Source organism: Camelus bactrianus, chromosome 3, assembly GCF_048773025.1.
Source record: "Camelus bactrianus isolate YW-2024 breed Bactrian camel chromosome 3, ASM4877302v1, whole genome shotgun sequence".
Taxonomy (NCBI): Eukaryota; Metazoa; Chordata; class Mammalia; order Artiodactyla; family Camelidae; genus Camelus; species Camelus bactrianus.
In genome coordinates this window covers 32,151,678-32,173,704 of record NC_133541.1, presented here as the reverse complement: position 1 = coordinate 32,173,704, position 22,027 = coordinate 32,151,678, and the positions used below count along the sequence as shown (strand labels likewise).

At 37.4% G+C, this 22,027-nt stretch overlaps 1 long non-coding RNA gene across 1 annotated transcript; it reads right to left on the bottom strand.

Annotated features, from left to right (window-relative positions):
* Nucleotides 1-969: 969 nt before the first annotated feature.
* On the bottom strand, nucleotides 970-18,890 carry LOC141575952 (uncharacterized). The gene is made up of 2 exons (XR_012504096.1): nucleotides 18,737-18,890; nucleotides 970-1,712 (listed from the first exon to the last, which is right to left on the bottom strand). It is a non-coding gene; the product is annotated as an uncharacterized LOC141575952 (long non-coding RNA).
* Between the last annotated feature and the right edge of the window lie 3,137 nt (nucleotides 18,891-22,027).

Below are 22,027 nucleotides of genomic sequence, written 5' to 3'. Positions count from 1 at the left end.
CCCCAATTTGTACAAACAAAATTAGGCTAGGTTTGTGTTGTATATACATTTGATTATATGTAATTAAGTATATATTAGCTCAGTATATCTGTTATATCTAATATTATTTTATAGCAAATTTTCAGAATGTTCTGTACTGTGGGGAATTTGTCTCATGCAATATAATAGGAGGCAGGAATTGAAAGAGATCATGTGCTTTGAGAGAGGAAACTGGTAAGGAGAAACTGTTTGTAAAATATATAAACCAACAATGATGAGTTGAAGAATGTCATCCCCCCAGCTTGCATTTTATAGTTCCTCTCACCCTACAACCTGAGATCTCAAACAAGATCTGCTCCTTTCATTCCAAAAGGGAAAATTTGGTTACAGATTAATTGGTGGATAATCTAGGATGCCATGACCAATTTGCAGTAGAGTAAGGACTCAAATTTTCCACCAATTTAAAAAATCATTAAGAAATATTTCCCACCTTATCAAAACAGCAATAATCCAAAGCATACTTTTAAAGCAGATTAGAAGAACCTGAAACTAATATTGTAAATCAATTACACTTCAATTTTTTAAAAAATTGTTTTAAAGCAGATTAGAAGAAATGTCCAAAACCTATTTGAGAAAAATTATAAAATCTGTGAAACTCACAAAAGCAGAACAAATCGAAAGACATACCATGTCCTTGAAGAGAACTCCACATGGTATAGATGTCATCTCTCCCTACATTTATTTATAAAGTAATGAAATCCAAATAAAAATAGCTCTCAGAATTTTTTTCAAAAACTAGGCAAGTCGGTTGTACATTCTGGAAGAAGTGATAAGCAGTAATAATAAGCAAAAATCTTAAAATAAGAGCAATGCAAAGGAGTAGTCTTACAGACATCTAATGTATTTTAAAGCCCTTATAATTGAAACTGTATGATACTGACCCATGAATAAACAGACTAATTAAATATAAAATCCAGAAACAGACCAAAGTATATATAGAAATTTATTATATAATAAACAGCATGTCAAATAATTGGGGGAAATGAGTTCTTAATAAGTGATTTGGAGACAACTGAAAAGTTATATGGGGGGAGAAAAACATATCCAGCTTTCATACCAAGTGAATTACGGATGGATCGAAAGTACTAGACACAAGCATAATCGAATTTCTAAATAATCTGGGAGTAAGAAAACCTTTCCTTACCATGACTCAAAACCCAGAAGCAATAATGGCAAAGACTGATATACTTGATGACGTTTTTACAAATTTAAGAATAATGATTTTACAAGGCAAAAAACTCTATAAGCAAAGTAAAAACAAAAACAACAAACCCGGCAGATTATCTGAAATTTATATCAGAGACAAAAGGTTAACACACTTCATATGAAAGGATTATATCCATCCAAACAGGTTAAATTTTGCTGTAGTAACAAACAACGTGAAACATTTCAGCAGCATAAAACATTGTTTCTCACTTATGCTATATGTCTATTATGTCCATTATCGGTTAGCAGGGAGCTCTATAATCAGATTGTCTCAGGGACCCAAACAAACAGAGGCTTTATCTCAATCCATGCATCCACAGTGGCAAGGGCAAGGGCCATGGGCTGGTTCTTCAAGCATCTGCTGAGAATGCATTTCACTTCTTGTTTTATTGGCCAAAGCAAGTCTCACAGAGGTGCTGAGTTCTACAGGTGGGAGTATCAGTCTTTGTGAACAGTGATAACAAGCCCTACAAAGAGTTTTTAGCAAGGGAGGAAAAATAAGAAAGAAAACTCTTCATGAGAAATGATCAATAGCTATGTTTACAGTAGGGCTTTTCAACCTTGGCATTATTGGCATTTTCAGCCAGATATGCCTTTCCTGTGGGAGTGCTACCTCGTAGATTATAGGATGTTTAGCAGTATCTATCCATGAGATGCCAGTAGCGCTACCCTCCAGCTGTGACAACCAAAAATCTGTCTGGATGTTGCCAAATGTCCCCTGAGGGCAGGATCATCTACAGTTGGCAGCCAATGGTTTACAGAAAGTGAAAAGCCAATGATCCTTAAACATATGAATATTTGCTCAACTTCACCCATAATAAGAGAATCATAAATCAAAATCACAACATACCATTTACACTCATAAGACTGTATAAAATCTGAAAGTTGACCAACATAATCTCTTCGAAACTCCAAAATATATTAAATGGAAAATCCAAAGTACTGAAAAGTGTTTGAGTATGCCACCGTTTATCCATAAAAGATTGGAATACAAATGTGTATTGATTTTTTTTTTTAATTTTTGCAAAGGAACAGTAGAAGAACAAGCACTAAAAAGGAAAAAAAAGCTACCTATAGGTGAGGGGAGGAAACAGAGGAAGGTTACAGGCATGAAAGCCAGACAATTGAATGTGGTTTTGATTTTGGACATTTACATGTTTTACATAATCAGGAAAAAAATTTAAGCCATTCCCCAAATTTAAAAATAAATAAACCTAACATTATAAAGTTGATGGCATAATCACATGGAGAAGAATTATTTCAAATATTTTAAAATACAGTATTTGTATTGTACATCAATAGTGAATTACATCTTAAGGACACAAAGAACCTCAAAAAAACTTAAACTCCATTTAAATGTCATATTGTTAGTAGTGATAGTATCATTGTTATTTCAAAACCATACAGAACTCCAATGTTTGGATAAAGTAAATAGATAATATATTAATGTCATTAGTCAAGATTCAGTGTAAAAGAGGAATAAAGTCAAAATGATGAATTCATGATTTACTTTTCTCTTTCTAAAAAACAAATATTTATTAAGTAGCTCTGACCACTGAAATGGTCTGGGAACAATGACAAGTTAGTAGTAATGAGCCCACTAACACCCAGATCTCTAAACACCGATTTCCAGTTGAGCAAACAATATATAAGTTGAGCAAACAATATATAAGTTGAGCCTGGGAAACCGACTTGCCACAAATCAACAAAGCTGTCAGAAACTACCATAGTCGTGTCATAAGAACATAGAAGCTAACTTAGTGAGCCTGCTGGTTGAAGAGGGCTCTTACAGAGCAAAGAAAATTTTAGCATTTAAAAAAAATCAAATATATAAAAATCTATGGGTTTATCAATACTGAAAAAAAGAAACCTACACAACCACCTCTTTGGTGACCGTTGAATTTCTAGGGTGTCAACTCATTATTCTGATAATTAACTGATAATAAAGGGAAATGATTAATTATTTCCCTGTCTTTTCTGCACAAACTCTACTTGAGGGCAACCAAATTATTGTTGAGGGAAAGATTTCCAACTCTAATGCAGAAGAAATAACAAAGCTGCTAAAACCATAAGGTTGTTGGAAACTTTAAAATAGGAATCAAGCTGAAAACACCTGCAGTCACTAGTCAGTGTTAACACCATTAAGAGTGAGACAGCTTACCTTATATGCCTCCTGATATGATGCAATAAGTACACAGCACTTCCTTTGAAGTAACTCAAATTTTTTAAATTTGTATATAATTATCCTTAAATTTAACAACGAATTTATAGGAAGTATGTGACATAAAGGAACAGACTAAATGATGTCATGAAGTTACAATCAGCCAAATCTAGAGTGAGGGACATTCAATAGCACAAATGACTTGGCTTCTTTGACAAATTAATGGCATTAAGGAGAAAGGGGATGGAGGGACAGAGAACCTGTTACAGACAGAAGAGAATTTCTAAGAAACACATAAATTAAATATAAATGTAGGTTTTATTTAAATCTTGCTTCATAAGCCAACTGGAAAAGACATTTTTGAGAAAATCAGGAAAATTTTAAATGGTCTTAGATTTATTTTTTTGCATTGAAGTATAGTCAGTTACAATGTGTCAGTTTCTGGTGTACAGCACAATGTCCCAGTCATGCATATACATATGTATACTCATTTTCATATTCTTGTTCATTAAAGGTTATTACAGGGTATTGAATATAGTTCCCTGTGCTATACAGAAGAAATTTGTTTTATATTTATTTTATATATAATAGCTAACACTTACAAATCTCAAATCCCCAAATTTATCCCTTCCTACCCCCTTTCCCCTGGTAACCATAAGATTGTTTATTATAGATTATATTATGGAATTGGTGTTATTTTTATTAGGTATAACAATAGTATTGTGATTATATTTTTAAGCCCTTCTCTGTTAGCAATACCTACTGAAGTAGTTATAGGTAAAATAATATGAAGTCTGGAAAAATCTAGGATTTGTTCCCAGTCAATAGGAAAGCGAAGAAAGCCAAAGCATGAGGAAAAAGATAAAATAAAACTGGCAAATTACTGGCAATTGATGAAGCTGGGTGATAGATACACTGAAGTTCAGTATACTAATTATCTTTGTTTTTATGGGTGTTTGAAAAGATTTTTAAAGTTCTTGGACAAGTTCAGGTATGACACGTCAACCATCAACAGCTCTAGCCAGAACCTGTCTAACTGATCCTCCTTGATAAGACTGAGAAGCATATATACCACATACTTAACACACACACGATGCTGTGTGCTCATCTTCCACCCTCGTTACTCGAGTATCTCAATTCTGCATGGCCCCAGGCCAAGGAAATAAGGGACTGAATACAGCCCTAAAAAATAATAGACAACATGAGTCACCTGGTTCCACAAGCTAGTGACACCATAAAAACATTTGATTGGGGGCTAGCCTGGTTTAGGGTAATATTGGCTTTACTTATGTTGGATGAGAAGTGTATTTGTTGGGACCCTTAATGGGGATGTTCCAGAATAATGACAATATTTAGATATCAAAGCTGAATGAAAAATGAGACACTCCCAAAATTCATAAACTGGATTTACAACCCCTTTCTGGCACCATGCTTTCTCTATGGACCACATCACAGAAGGATCTCATTAGAAATAAAATACACAAACAGCGTATGTGACGACTTTGCAATCCTCTAATGCTTCGGGGCTAGTGGACTAGATGTGCAAACAACAACACTATCAAATGATCCAGAACAACATCTTAAATCCCTTTGTGAAATATTTGGTGCTGTTGAAAAAAAAGAAAATTGTGACACAAGATCAGCTGTAAGAACACTGTTATGCAGTTTTAAATGATAAAAATTAAAACTTCTGAAAAAAATACTTCTGAGTCATAGAAAGCACACAGATTTTTGAGTCAGGCAAAGGTTCATTCAAATCCCACTTCCATCACTTGCCCAGGTGTGTATCCTGTGGGCAGGCTGTTTAACTTCTCCAAGCCGCACTTTCTTCATTTGTCAAGGGGAAATGAAAAGGCCTATTTAACAAGGCTGTTGTAAGGATTAAAGACGATCTTACACACACACACACACACACACACACACACACACAAGTCCTTAGTAAAACACATAATGAGAACTAAATAAATAGTAACTATTATATTACATGAGTTGGATTGACGAAATGTTGTAGCCATTTAAGATGGGAGGCTCTAAAATTGTTTCACTATAAAACTGGAAAAAAGGAGTTCAACAAACTGTTTTAAAGACTATTTCAGATCCATAACAAAACATGAACACTTAATGGATCATTTATCAATGCTGAATGCAAGTCTCCTCTGATGTGGTGCGAAGAGGTACCTAATTCTACATGCAAAAGCCAAAATTACATTACTGAAAATGCCTTGGGTGAAGAGAACAGTTGCTCAGTGGAAATTTCAGTTTACTGTTTCCTACTCATGAAATTTCCATTGGTCCATTTACCACATCACTTTAATTGCTTCTCATTGATTCCTGCCCAGCCTGGTGTGCAATTCCCATGGCTACGCCTGCCTTGTGTGCTCATCCATTATTTCGCCTCAAAAATGCATTTACCTTTTTCTTTGTCACATAAATACAGTCTTCCCTCAGTATCCGAGGGCGATTGGGTCTGAGACCCCCGTAGATACCAAAATCCATGGATGCTCAAATCTCTTATATTAAAGTGGCATAGTATTTTCATATAACCTACACACATCCTGCTGTATACTTTAAATTGTCTCTAGATTACTTATAATACATAATACAATGTAAATCCTATGTAAGTGGTTGCCAGAATGAGGCAGATTCAAGTTTTGCTTTTTGAAATATCCTGTAATTTTTTTTCCCAAATATCTTTGATCCACAGAACCTGGAGATATGGAAGGCTAACCCTACTTGATTGTCCATTTTTTTATAGTATACCTTCATAAATTTATTAGTAAGGTCATTTCTAGTGTGTGATAATTTGAGGAGGCTAACTCTTACCTATTCCTTTGCAAACTCACCATTTATGGAACAAACTAATATCATAAACATGCCTCAGTCAGTTGTTTCTTCTTTGGCATTTGCAAAACACTTTGTATTAATAATAACAGTAGCTAAAACTTACTGAGCACTCATGTGCTAATAACTCTACTAAATGTCTAAAATGCATCAAATAGCATAATCCTAAAACAACCCTATAAAGAAGGTACTATTATAATCTCCATTGCATAACACGGAAACTGAGGCTGAGAAATGTTCAGCTAGTTTCTAGAGTTCACATAGCTAGTATATGGAAGAATTGGAATAAAAGCTCAGTAAGTCAGATTCCAGAAACTTCCCTGTTATTTTTTTCCCTCTTGGTAGTTAGGATTCTATCTTGTAATTACTGTATAAGCTTTTAATATTATTTATCAAATAATAAAAATACAAGCTCCAAGCCAATAAATACCTTATCATTCATCTGTGTCCCCCCAGTGCTTTAACTTAGACTCTGGCAGATATATAAACAATCTATCTTTGTTGAATGGATAAATCTAGTTGCTGTCACACAAAAATGTAATATCTTCAGTAAAGTTGCTAGATTTTTGCTTCATTTTGTTTTTTAACCAAATCTGAAGAATTTAATATTACTCATTACCAACAGACTAACATTAATTTTTAAAAACATTCTGATCTATTAATTTACTACAAACCCCCTGAGAATGTTACATGAGATATAATATGTCAGTAGCCTAGTATTTTTGGTACTTACATGCCCCTCTTATAAATTCCTAATTCTACCAAAATCCAATTCTCTGCCTATCTGTGCCTAGCGTGAGAAACTCTGTGTGACTAAAGCAAACCACCATGCCATGGGTCTTACTTTACATTTCTTTCCAGCTACCTAAAAAGGGCTCTTGATACTGCCTGGCAATTGTTATGTCCCTGGTCCATTCACTGTACTGCTTGCCCAGAAATCTCTCTCTCAATGCTCTGTTTGAACTGCAAACACCTCCTCCGTCTCCTCCCCCTCAGCTCTGGGCCTTACAGAAAACAGAAGAGCAGCTTTCACATCTTCCCCTCACCACACCCACTGCTCTATGCACCCTACCTCCCTGCCTGTTAGAACCGGTGAACTGCCCACGCTCCGAGACCAGCTCCTCCGCGTTTCCATGGTTCTCGTCTGCTCTCACTAAATCCAGGTCCTGGCTTCTGCGGTTGCTCCTACTCTCTTCTGCATCACCAGTTTTCCTCTCACCGGATCAACAGCGTTATTTTCTTCTTCTTGAAACACTTCCTTCCCTTACTTATGAGATATCACTCCCTCTTGGTTCTTTTCCTATTTCAGTGGCTGCTCTTATTCAGTCCCCTTTGCTGATTTTTTTCCCTTATCTTCCAAAATGTTAAATGTTAAAGTACTAAGACCTATTCTGTTCTCTATCCATACTCACTCCTAGGTGAGCTCAGGTTGATAAATTCTATCGATACCTTTATGACCTTCAACCCCAATTTCTCCCTGAACTCTTGTCTCTTACATAAAGCATTTTCACTTAGATTATTAAAGGCATCTCAAATTGAATATGTCCAAAATTAAATTCTTGATTTCCCACCCCAAAACCTACTCCTCTCCAAATTTTTCTCATTCCAATGAATGGCAACTCCATCTTTCTTCTTGTTCAGGCCAAAAACTTTAAAGTGACCCTTAATTCTTTTCACTCTATCAGCAAATCCTGTCGGCACTATCTTAACAATAAGTATCGAATATGACCACTACTCACTGGCATTGTTAATATACTAACTGGAATCACTGACATTTTACCAAGAGATTATTGGCCTCCCAACTGGTATCCCTGCTTCTATCCCTCCTCATCTTCAGTCAGCTGAATAGCAGAGTGATCTTTTTAAAAATATGTCTCTTCCTATATCCTTTTCCTCTTCTTTCCTTCCTTATTTTCCCATCCTTTAAAAATTAGGACCTAAAGAAATTAGGAAAAGCAAAGCAAGGTATGCATCCCCCTTAGTAGGGGAGCTGTGTTGGCCCAGTGCAGGGTATCAAAGGCTCGACTGGGATAAGTAGTGTCCACATAGGAGGGCTTCCTGTAGTGGGGAGTCAGAGCTTTACTGAGGGTAGGAGGGCATCCATAGATGGGGTGGCCATGGACAGGGAATCACAGCCCAAGCAGAGCAAAGAGAGGATCAATGTGGGAGATCAGTCCAGCATGAGAAGTCAGAACTCAAACAGGGTCAGAAGGACATCCATGCAATATGGTGGTCTGATGTGGGGTGTCCAACAAAGGGATGTCCTGTGCAAGATGAGGAAGGAGTTCACATGGGTCAGGGGATGGCCAGGCATGAGGCACTAGGTTCAAGAGCCCAAATAGGGAGAGGGGGATCTTCACAAGGAGTGTGGTCAGAGAGTATCAGAGCCCAAGTGAGGTAAGAAGGATATCCATGCTATTTCTACTGTCTGGACATTACCCTGTGTCCATATAGGTGAGTGGCCAGGTGCAGAGGTCAAGACCTAAGCAGGAGGAGGAGGATGTCCACACACAGGGGCAGCCCAGCAGGGGGAAATAAGAATCTGAGCAAAAGAGGGTTCCATGCAGGCAGGCAGCTAGATGTGGGTGTCAAAGTCCAAGCAGGGCAGGGAGACCATCCATGTAAGAGGAGCAGATGTGCATGACGTATTGGGGCTCCAGTGTGGTGACAAGAGCGTCCACAGGGAGAGTGCAACAGCAGCGTCAGGAATCCGGATACCTCCAAGGGGACTGGTCAAATAGGTAAACTTAGGGCAATGGGAGCACGTTTCCTTGCTGTTGAGTGACAAATATGAAAAGAGAGAAATAGAATCCCACTAGAATGGGGATGGAATATAGGTGTGAACTCATGGTTTTCAATACATAGAAATAAATGTAATTATATGTATGTGATTGTGTGTAAACGGCTGGATCTTTAACAATTAAACAGTAAACTGTTTACAGGGAACATATCAAAAACAGAAGGGCATAGAAATCTGAACATAAAATTATCAAACAAGATATACCACGCAGTGATGGGTTGGGTGTAAGAGGTACAGTCTAGTTCTTGAGCAAGACAGGTTCACGGGTGAGAAATTCAGTCACTGTGGCAACTGAATAACTCACATAGTGCTAAAATTAAGATAATGACTGTGAAACTTTAACGAAAGGAATACAGCTCATTCAACCATGAGGTGGTTAGAGTATTTTTGTGTGTGTTTGTGGGAGGCCAGTTGACTCCCTCACACAATCTAGCACAAGTCAACTCACCAAATCCAGTATCACTTTGTTTCTCCAAAATACTATCCCAACAGTATCCCAGAGTTTATCAGCCTCAATGAAAATTACTCTGACAAAGCTCACAAAAGCCTGGTTTGTAAAACCAACATGCTGACTCATTAATATTTAATGAGGGGGAAAAAAAAAAACCACTTACAGGTCAGGCTGACCGGTGTATTCTCTCCCTGGACCTACGTCAGAAGCCATACCAGAAGATGATCAAATGAACTTGGAATTTATGTAATTTTTCTCTGCTCCTTTCCCTCTCTCCAGATCCATTTTCTGCACTTCTTTGCTTTGCACTACGTCCAGAGAGGCTGTCCCCAATGGCCTGCACACATAACCCTACCCTTCTGGCCAGAGACTTCTGGTTGGATTCAGCTATTGAAAGGCACCAGCAGGAAATTCAAGGATGGGGAAAGAGAAAAGTTGGGATATTTCTTCCTCACTTCTTCCTTGCTTGGTTCCATGTCTATGGCAGGAAACTCATCCCTCAAGACCACAACTGCCACTGGGAATCTCATCATCTGTGGTCCAGCTCCACTGTCACTGGGCCCTGAGCCTGGAAACACCACTTCCTCCTCCAGGTAGGTAACCATTTCCAGTTGTGGCTAGTCTCTGTGGACCACCTCAGTATCCACTGTTAGTTCCCTCAACCTGCCCACACCTCTGTAAGTCTCTTCATTAGAATTATCTCAGCTGAATTGCATTTCCTGCCATTTGAATGAGTAATACAGTGTTTCTGAAATACCAAGTATTTTCAGTCTACTTAGAGTGACCTACCTTCTCAGTTGAAGCAGAAATGATGTAGGGTTCAGGACATTCTGTTTTCCTATCGAGATGAGTTGGTCACCCTAATCCTACTTGACTTCACCATATCTGCTTGCCACACCTGTATGGTTATTTATTTAATGCTTTGTTAAAATGGCTTCCTTTTGTTATTTCTTATTACTTTTAAAAGAAACTTTAAATCACTGTCTTAAATGGAAAACTAACATCATTTACCTTTGATCAATACAAGAAAATATACTATAGATATAAAAGTAAATGGAAACTAAGCAATAATATTAAATTTAACTAGAAACTATTACTACTTGCAAAGGGATCTGAGCCTGAGGCCTGCTCTCTCTATACTTAAAAGGAAGATTAGTGAGTGTCAGGCATTAAAGACATTCCAGCCCCAAATTAAACTTTCTGCCTGTTATATCAGAACATCTGGTAGAAATTGTAAGTGGATAACATTCTGACCGTACAAGTCTACATTATTTACCAATGTACAAGTATGACCTGTATCATCTTGATTACACCCAGTGGTACGTGCTCCAACCTTCTGGAGACAGTAGTCTAATGGGTGGTTAAACGCCTAGCAGAATCAGGCTCTACAATCTGGTGTCCCACTCTCCATAGCAGATATAACCAGCAGACTAACTACTGGCCTGATGGGCCCCCTTTACCGCAGGACAGTGCTGGGATGGACATCATCAACAGTTGCTTCTGACTTTGTTTCTATGATTCCAAGCCCTATTCTAATGAACACATTTTTTTTTCTTTGAATGCAGTAATCTTTTTACAGGAAATACTCAGGTCTTTTAAACCACAGAACAATTTGGTCTCCTTAAGGTAACTTCATAAATCTCTGTTACAGTGTGTGTTTATTAGGCATTTTAACTCTTAGGATACAGCCTTCTTTCCTCTTCATATTTTTAGAAGGCCACTTACTGTAACATTCACGTTCTACCTATAAATACAGAATACTCTGGCAACTTGTGGGCACGTATATGAGGGAGTGGGTAGGTATATGAGCAGTGGCCAGGTCTAATGTCATAGAAGAGGTGACACTGGAGTTCAGACTATGAAGATTAATTAGCTTTCTCTAGATGGAGAGTGGAAGCCAAGTTAATCTAGGCAGAAGGAAGAGTATGCTCAATGGCAAAGAATTATGAAAAAATAAAATATATTCAGGGATTGAAAGTAGTTGAATACGGTCTGGGAGGAGATGATTTTAACTTAAACAGTAGATTATCAGAGAACACAGTTCCTGCATAAAAATAAGGTAACCCAGACTTCATATAGTGGTGCGCAGTATGGCACGTAGGGGAAGGACATCAGGGTTTGGAGTCAGATTTGTGCTGTTATCTCAGATTCAGAAATTACTCTTTGTTCAACCCTGGGAAAATTACTTAACATCATAAGCCTCCATTTCCTCACCCATAAAGTAGGAAATAATAAGCAATTCTCCATATTTCATAGAGTTGTTATGAGGATTAAATTAGATAATATCCTTAAAACCAGTGATTCTCAACTGGGGATAATTTTGCCCCCTAGGACATTCAGTAATGTCTGGAGATATTTTTTATTGTCACAACTAGGAGAGGTGGGAAGGCTGCCACTGGCATCCAGTAGGTAAAAGTCAGGGATGCTGCTTAATGACCTACAATATACAGGACAGCCCCCATCACAGTCTTATTTGGGCCAAAATAAGGAAGGTGCTGAGTGAGGTTGAGAAACCCCATTTAGCCTAATGTCTGGCTTACTATATGCATTCAGTAAATGTTTCCAGAAAGAGGAGGAGGAGGAAGAGGACAAGGAGGAGGGATGATGCTGTACAAAGGATATGAGTTCTTTGCAGCTGCTTTCTGTTATGGTGAATGCCAACCCATTGTGCCCTGCTGTCATCAAGTGCACTCCCTAATCCCAGCCACCAGCTGTCTATCTACATGGACAATTGGTCACAGGGTGACTAGACAAGAATTACAGGCTGGTAGGCCTTGGAAGAGCAGTCAAGCACCTGACCACAATCAAGTTTAATAAAAACAGAGAAAGTAACCAAACCTCCCTATAACTCTAACACACAGCCACCATCTCCTGTCCTGTGAATAAGTATTTTGGGCCTGAGAACAATAAGTGGCAAGACCCAGTAGCCACGGTTGGCAGTTCATCTGGTCCACCAGCCTCGAAATAGTGAATAATTACAACTCAAATACTCAATAATTACAATAGTGGACCAGACATGTTTTAAAAAGGGATCACAGCACACTATTTAAACAGGTCTCGCATATAAAATCTGGGAGGCCTAAAGACTTCTGATGAAGCTTCAGTCCAAAGGATGGTGTGGCAAAGCTAAGAACAGCTGGGGACAAAAACAGAGGCTGCCTTGATGTGCATATAGCGTCAGTGATAGTGAAGTTCTTTTTCAAACTAAGCTTCAGCTAACCACACTTTGGCAGAACAAAATACAGAAGCGAGGCTCTGCCAACAGAGGCTTGAGCCACAAACCAAGGAGCAATCTGCATGTATATATGATGTGGAAAGAACTGCTTGTCAGATGTTGGTTTTTCTCAGCCACAGCTTCACATACTGGGGTATCATCTTCAAATTATGAAGGACAGTTTGCTTCTTTAACTGCCCAGGCATGTGGGAAACTAATGACAGATAATGCCCTATGTTGACAAGTTAATGTCCCAGCAGGGAAAATCAATTAGGAAATGTGTCATTTAGGGTGCTGCCTATCCTTCCAGAATCAGCTCTAACAGTGTCTTTGTTTGAACTGACATGTCAGCTAAATGCTAAGGCTCTGGGGTCAGACGGCATTGGGTTTGGGTACTAGCACCACCGTTCACTTACTGTGTAATCTAGGAAAAGCTATAATGTCGCCAAACACCAATTTCATCTACTCTAGAATGGAGATGATAGTAACAACTTTGTAGAGGCGCAGTGAGGATTCAGTGCAATACTTCAGGTAGAATTCTTACCACTACACCCAGTACAGAGTAACTCTTAGGTGAATACCAGATGCCTGTGGCCCTTGGTGTCCATCAAAGAAATCACTCATCTTATGTTCATATCTCATCTCCTATATCTGAGAGCACAGGTCCTATCAATCATATTGCATGTTAATAACTGTGAATTGGGGCACAGGGGTCCACATACACTAAAAACAGAACTGTAAACAAAAAATCTGACTCATGAATTTGTTCATGATTCTTCCTAGAAATGGACTCAGCCTGTCTTCAGTTTTGATATATGTATTAAAATGTTTGCCCTTCCATGTTTTTTTTCACATCTGTACTGATACTATTTTGAGAAAAGTGTATATATATTTCTTTTGAAAAATTTCTTTCTCATATATTTTTCTATTTTTGCCATGTTACTGGTGGCAATCTTTAGATATCTTTCAGCAACAGATGCTCCACTGGGAAAAGTTTGCTCAGTTACATCCTTGTTCAGTCTCAGGAACTATAATGAGGAAATAAAACCATCTTTTCCTGAAATTCAAACACCACACATGGGACTATAAATACCTCTATTGAACTTTAAGCAACAGTTTGCTCCCTAAGTAAGTAGTTTGGTGAAATATGAATCAGCTTCACAGGTAGAAAGAGAGTAGTCATAGGTCAGAACACCAGCCTGAGAGAAAGGAAGGGAAGAAGTGTGAATTTAATTGAACTGGTATTTCCCCTGATTGCTTTGTGACTGGGAACTTACTGGTCTTCATTAGTAAGTGAAACATGAAGAGAAATGTCATGAAAGTTAACATTTTTTGACAGCTTAGGATGTCCTAGGCACTGTTCTGTCTTTAATGTATGTTAATCACAGCAGTCTTATGAAGTGGAAACCCTGGCACCCTCATTTTGCAGGATGAGGGAAAGGAGGTAAGAGAAGTAAGGAACCAAGATTACATGGCTAGTAGTGGCAGATCTGGGGTTTAAACCCAAGCAGTGTGAATCCAGAGCCTTCCCTTTTAACATCTAAGACCTTTAAATGAAAGTAAAGGAATACTGCCTATAAGACATCATTTAAAATCTAGACAACAACCCATTTCACAAAATAACATTATGGAATGAAACGATGTTCTCATCACATAACAATTTAAATGATTTTGCTTCCAGCCAAAGATTAATGTTGTATTTTAAGGAGAGTAAAGAGGACTTTTAGTTCACAAGGCTTGGACAGTTAGCCTACAAAACATTCAGAATTTGCTGAGTGTAATAATGATCTTAATGGGTTTTCTTTTTCCTCCCAAGAGCTTAACATTTTTACCAGAAGGGAAGATATTTTCTCCAAATGTTCTAACAATTACAAAGAACTGTCTTAAATTTTTCTAAATTTTCATTGCCTTATTCTACTTAATTCACAAATTTCCATTTCCCCTTACATGAATAAACCATGAACTCAGTCTTTTTCCTCATTAGCTCATAAGCACCATCTAGTGAAGAAACAGAATAATTACAGAACAATTCCTGCTGGCGGTCACAATTTAATCTGTACTAATAAAGCCTAAATCAGCACCATTTTATATCATTGTTCTCAAAGAGAAGAAGACTTGTTCAATGCATACATTATGGCTAAGGTTTAAAATATCTATTCCAATTTTTATTATAGTTTTAAGTTTTTAGAAATGAGGATTAGCTTGCTTTCTATTTCCAATTCCTGCTGGCCTTTCCACTACTGTTGGCTGTGTGTCCTCAGACAGTATTTTAAGTGACACACTTCACTGTACCAATAACCCAGGATGGTTTTTGAAATTTGTTTTTCTGTATCAGCCCATACTCTGCTTTCTTCCTCCTTCTTTTCATGTATCACACTATACTGCTTATATATATATATGTATATATACATATTCTCTAGTCATTTATCGAGGACAATCTCTACCCTCAAGAAGCTCACAGTTCAGTAGGTGTAGACTTTAGGGAAACAGAATATTACAGCTGATATGATAGAGTATAATGTAGAATTATAGTCAGAAGGGTCAGAAAGAATTGGCTAGCATTTTGCAATTTCGTCGAAAGGCAAGGAGTTCATCATTCTACAAGTAGAAGCTCTTAGTCAACCTCCATTTAACCAACTCACCACATTAACCAAAGCTCTCCATTTACATCTGTAAAATACATTGACTCACACCCACTGCACAGTGAATGCTTAGGGCTAGAAGGCTATCTAAACACTCATGAACATCTGTTTCTACCAGCCAAGTTGGATGCTTAACAAGACACAGTTGGGTTTTGTTCCCAGATATGTTTATGCCAGTTCTAGTTGTAGTTACACAACATTAATTACACAACTTAAATAATTACTACATCAATCAAATATGAGTTCAAAAACTGGTGTCAAATTAGGCGGATGTGAGACAAGCATAGAAGATTAGGGAGAAATGTAACAATCTAGAAGAGTTCTGCATTCAGATTGGTTTGAAGATGTTTTTAGAATCTTGCTCTAATTTCTCAAAAAACCTGGAAATCTTAGCTGATGGCTTATGGGTGTGTTTTATGCAAGACAGACAATGCACAGCCTTCCTAGGGTGTCAGACTTTAAAAGGAAATAAACAAGAGATCATAAAAGAATTCATAGTAGAGAATAATACTTTAAAAGTGGCACAGAGGTATAAGAATAGTGTCAAAGAAGGCAAAATACAGCTTTAGCTCAAGACTGTGGAAAAACAGAACAATTAGCTGGGCTTTTTAAACTGTATTTAGAGAAAAATGAGAGCGTGAGAGGTGAAAGTCTCTGCACCTCGGTAGGTGATGCCACAGTAAGGGGGAGCACAGGTAAGGCTGATCTCCTCGAATCTCATTTTCCTTCCTTCTTTGTAAAGTATAGTGAACTTCAGCTGGAAAAGGCAGAAGATAGGACTTTATAAATAACCTCCTAACTCCCGTAGAAGGTGCATACATGAGACTTGCACTATTTCCAGGTGTAAATTCAGAATACATCCTTCGCCTGCTGACTCTGCTGTCAGCCATCTTCGAGGAATCAAGACAAGCAGCAACAGCGCTGACAGGGCACAAGCATATTCCCCACCTTCCAAAAGTGGCACGAAGTAGATACCGAAAATGACCAACTGGGAATATACTAACCATCCTCAGCTACATTCTAGAACAAATTATTAAAGCCTCAGACCATGAGCATCTAAAAAGGGAACAGTGTCGAGTGTGAATCATGATTAGTTCACAGGAAACAGATCCTACCAGAACTCACCCATTACTGTTTTTATGTTTATTAGGTTAGTCAGTTTCCTATTTCTGTGTATTTTTGGAAAATATTTGCCAAGCTTTTAAAGATACCCTTCTGGACAAAAAGTGAAGACATGTGAGTTCAATAGATTTATTGTTGTTTGTACCTAAAACGTCCTGATTAATGGATCAAAGTCAGCCTTGGAGAGGAGTCTGGAGCACATGTTGTTCAGTTTCATCCTAAGCCCTACAAAATGAGGAAATTTTTTTTTTCCTTTCAATGAATTCAGTAAGAAAATTGGTGCCATACTTGCAGGTGGCAGAAAGTTAGAAGGAGCATTCAACCCGTTGGATGGCAGACTCGGATCCCTATCCCAAAGGATAGAAAATGGGTCAAATAAGTCATTAAAAAAAAATGGGACATTGCAGTACACATTGTAACTGATTGTACTTCAATTAAAAAAAAAACTACAGAGTGCAAATAGAAGAGAAATTAATTATCAGTAGCCTGGGTGAGAAAAGAGTTAAGGATTTTAATTACGTTCAATATAATAAAAAGAAGTGCCAAGAGGTAATGTGCACATAGACTAAATTAATTATAGTAGTTAGAGTAGTAGAACCCTAAAAAGGGGACATTTTCCATAGTGGCTGGTCAGTGACATCAGATGTTAGAGAGATATCCAAGAAAATAAGTTCTGAGATTTATATTTAGTGAAAAGAACATCACTGTTGACTTTCAAGAGAGTAATTTCTGCTAAATAATTCGGGTAGGAGCCAACAACAAAGGTTTTTGAGGACTAATGAGAGTATGAGCAAAAAAAAGTAAACTACCCACTTGAGAGCTTTGACTGGTAAAGGAAAGAAAGTAGCATTTAAGCAGAGAAGATAAACTAGTATTGGATTATTAAATTCTCTTGTTTTAGAGAACTTTGATAATTTTATGCAACTGAGCAAAAAACAAAACTATTATCAAAACTAAGAAGCAATATGACTTGTGTCCTTACATTATTATACCATTTCAACCATGCTCTGCCTCTAATAACCTATACAGTTTTATATTTTATTTTAATTTTATACTTACTGTATAAATAAGCATATCAGAAAGACTAGGTCTGAGGTAATAGGAATAGAGTATAGTTTAGCAGACTTATTGGACTAATATAAAGAAAGGAGGAGTCTACACTGTGGATGGAAGGACAATTTTCTACAAAAACTTGAGCAGCTCTACTGTATAGAATCAATCTCACGGGGAACATGAACTAGCATGGGGAAAAGAAGGTCAGAAGATGATGGGAAACCCAGACAATAACAAAAAGGAGGACCAGAAATGGAGGCAGGACAGAGGAACTGCCCAAACTAGTCTAGACTACAGGTTTCATAACTTTCTATTAAAGAAGGAATGGTAGTCAACGCTAGACCCATGATGTGCTTTGTAGCCTGTTGTATGGATATATATGCTTAAGTACATACTAAGATCTACAGCTACACTATTTAAAAAGAAAGAAAGAAAAGGAAAACTCAAGAGTAGCCTGCACTTAAAAACAAGTAGTTCACATTCTAGGAGTGAAGCACATGATCCTTCTTGTGGCATCACATCAAAATGACAGATTCTGGATTTCTAAAAGGTGAAGAAATCTTTTGGAAAAATTGACTCTGCCAAACACATGCATGAAGTTAAGCAAATGTCAAATGGGTACATTAAACTACTTCTTTGCTCCTTTGTTTAGCATCCCATAGAGTTCACAAATTACAAGTAGTTCCCAACTTACTAAGAGGTTGTTTTCTAAAAGTTAGTTGGCAAATCAGTTCTGTGTCAGCATAGCACTGTGGTTCGGAGTGGAGCCAACTGCCCGGATTCAAATCCTGACTCCACCACCTACTTAATTGGACTCTGAGCTCCCACATCCCACATGGGATGCTTACTCAAAGGATTGTTCTGTTATGATTAGTAAGTTATTCCATTGAAAATCTTTAGAATCCTGCCTGGCACAAAATGAGTGTTCAATGAATGTTAGCTATTATTACAATTAGCACACTTAGAGGAACAGGAACACAGTTAAGTAGTTCCTAGAACGGAAGGCTCACAGGGCTGTGGTTATGGGAAAGGACAGGAGAGAAATACATCACCAGGGATTTGGTTAATATCTTTACCTCTCCATATACGTAAAAGGAGACTTCTCTCTGGGTTATATCTCCCAAAGTGTTCAGCAGAACACATTTAAATTCCAAAGAGTATGCTAAGCAAAAAAATTAATTAAATGCTTAATTAAAATTTCAGTTACCAGATGACAATGGGAAATGCTGTACATTATATCCTTTCTTCTTGGAGATTTACAGCATATATTATCAGTACTACGATTAAAAAGAGAAAAATACTGTTGAATTTTGTTTAATCCAGCATTTCCTGAACTTTTATAACAATAGAACCCATTTTTCTCTTACCTGCCATTCCCATCACATTTTGGGAAATGCTTCTCCAGGTCAATTACTTCCCAAATATTCTAAATTGAAGAATAAACAGCAGTTATCCCTAAGGAAATAAAAATGGAGGCTTTTGACTCACAACCCTCAGAGGATTATAAAATGCTATTCATAAGTGGAATATTGGTTAAATCACAATTGCTGTTCTTGCTCAACCCACTGAAAATCAGAATAGCAATGTTAAAATGTAAAGCTCCAACACTTCCTTTTTTCCTGCTCATAATAGTAAACCCACTATAAGCAAGTTTTGTGTTTTATTACTACAGACTTTAAGGAAGATAAATCTGAATACTGCAAAATGTACTAAAGCATTATTGTTCAGACTTAGCATGGTGATCATTTTGCAGCATATACAAATACAGAATCATTATGTGGTACACCTGAAACTAATATAATGTTATATGGCAATTATACCTCAATAAAAAAGAGCATTATAGTCTTTCCTTCATAAATCTGAAATTGTTTAATTATAAAAGAAAAGGAAGCTTTTAACTATTATTGCATGGAAAAACAGGAATAATTTTTATGGCAGCCCAGTGATGTTTTTACAATGCATGTTAGCTCTTACTAGTTTTCTTGCTTCTGGGAATGCTTTTGTCCATGGATTAGAATTTAAATGGATAGGCATTTGTAAGGGAACCCACACTGCTCTAATAAGTCTTAGTTTCAGCATACTGCTCTTCACTTTTATTTCCCCCCTCTTGAATCATCTCATAGAGCTTTTAGAATCCCATGTGCCTTCTTTTTTGCCCACAATAGTAACAAAACACCCAGTCCAGGCACAAAAATTTCTATAGTGCATAGGTAAAACAGAATTTAATTATTTAGGATTTCAGTTCATTCATTCATTCATTTAACAAATATGTATTGAGTATGTTCCAGGTGTCAGAATATATGCTAAGTATTGAGAATACTGTAGTGGGCAAAAATAGACAAGATCTCTACCCTAGTGGAGCTTATAGTTCCAGGAGGTATAAATTACATATTTCAAAAGTTGAACTGAGATTTCTCTGAAGAAGAAATACTTAGTTTTATGAGTGTATACAATAGGAGAATTAATCGGGAGTTCTGGGTTGCTTCCCTATGGAAGTATACATGGAGTCAAGAGTTGAAGAAAGAGTAGTAGTTAACTGGATGGCAAAATAGGGGAAGAGCCTAGTAGACAGAAGTAAAAGTGTGGGCAAAGCCCTCTGGCAAGCAAGGGCCCGGTCTGGTACACAGTCCTTCTTAGTTAACCATTTCCTGGGAAAGCAAACTAACAAACTTACTCTGGTTCAGTGGTGAATGATGAGAATAACATTATGTGTCTGGGGATAGTTGCATGTTCATCATTGGAGATGGGAATTCTTAGCTTAGGAGAACAAAAATTTATTATTTAAGTAATGTTGAAGATTCAAGTACCAGGACAGGCTGATAAGGAGATATTCTGGGGTAAGCAGGGTTTCCATGTCTCTCAACTCATGCTGCCTAGAGGAAAGATCATCCATTCTTCCACAGGAAAAGGGGAAATGAAGACAATGGAAAGAAGTAAGAAGGAATCTAAGGAAGGGGTAAAAAAAAAAAAAAAAAAAAAAAAACAGTCAGAACTAAGTTAATGAATGGTTTTTGCTTTTAAAAGGAACAGTTTGCTGTTAATGATTTGTCACAGCTTCTTTTAGTCTTCCATCACTGTGTAGCCAACCACTCCCAAACAACAATTTGTTATTTCACAAAATACTGTTTGTTTGGCATCCTGGCAAGGTTTAGCTGGTGGTTCTCCTGCTCCAACGATGTTGCTCATGCAGCTGCCTTCAGCTGGTAAATCTAAGACAACTCCAACCCTCCAAAACCATCTCCAGGTGGCCTTTCATGACTCACCCCAGCTTCTTTACAGCATGGCAACAGGCTCCCAGGAAGGAACTTTCCAAAAGGCCAAGTCCCCATGTACAGGCATTTTATCAAGACTGTCTGTATGTCACTTGTTAATGCCCCACTGGCTAAAACAAGTCACCTGGTCAAGCCCAGTCAGAAAAGGATTGATTTCAATATGCAATAATGAGTGCTCTTTGAATTTCTAAAAACGGTGTCAGTCTTACCTGTTTGTGAGCATACACTATCACCAAAGCATATCTGAAACATTTAGCCTCCTCCTTTCATCATATATTCAAACATGCTCCCCACACATTCCCACTCTGCCACAAAGAAGATAGACTTTACAAGTGTCTTAAATCCCCCCATGGTAGTAAATTATGCCCTTTGGGAAAAAAAAGAAATCATTAACTGAATTTGCCATTCAATCCATTTGTAAAAGGTGGTGAAATGTGAGTCACCTAATTTTGATATTTACTAGGAGAAATGGTTGAAATCATTAAATGAAATGTTTTGACCATCATAACTTCAATGACATATAAGGAAAAGGTTGTAAAAAAAAATCCTAGGAATGTTATTTTTTATTTTACCTTTCCTTGAGAACAGCATAAGGAAAGGGAAATTAGTCAGTACCAAAATTGAAAAAGGACTATTGAAAAGGAGTTTAAGAAAAATTAGTGACTATTTCAACAGTCATGACCCCATGCCTCCCCATCAAAATAACCTGGAAAATAGCAGTTCTCTAGCACAAGAGTTTTGCTATTCATTTAAAATCTATATTGTGATCCATATTTGAAGAGAATTACTTCCTTTGAGATTTCTTGGTTGAGTTAATTTCACATGCTTTCTCCTTCCTTTAAAATGCCTGTTCCTTCCTTGTGTGCCTAATCATCTCTCACTCATCTTCCAGAACACTTCTCTGCAACATGTTCCCAGAATTTCCTACTCTTACCCAGGCAACCGTAATCATTCTCTTCTACAAGCTAACCTCCATAACTTGCATATCATTTAAGTTTTACACTTACACCTAATTATAATTATATTGTTCCTCTGTGCATCCCATACTTCACTGCAAGGGACCATGTCACAGGTATCTGTTACCTGGCACAGCACAAAGCACAGGATAAATAATAAAGGCTTAGGCTTTTCATTGCCATATGCTCACGTATTTTATAGACAAGAGGCCAAACTAAGTCAGTGGTGGAAGGAACAGAATTCAGAACATTTCAAGTCTAAGAAATTTC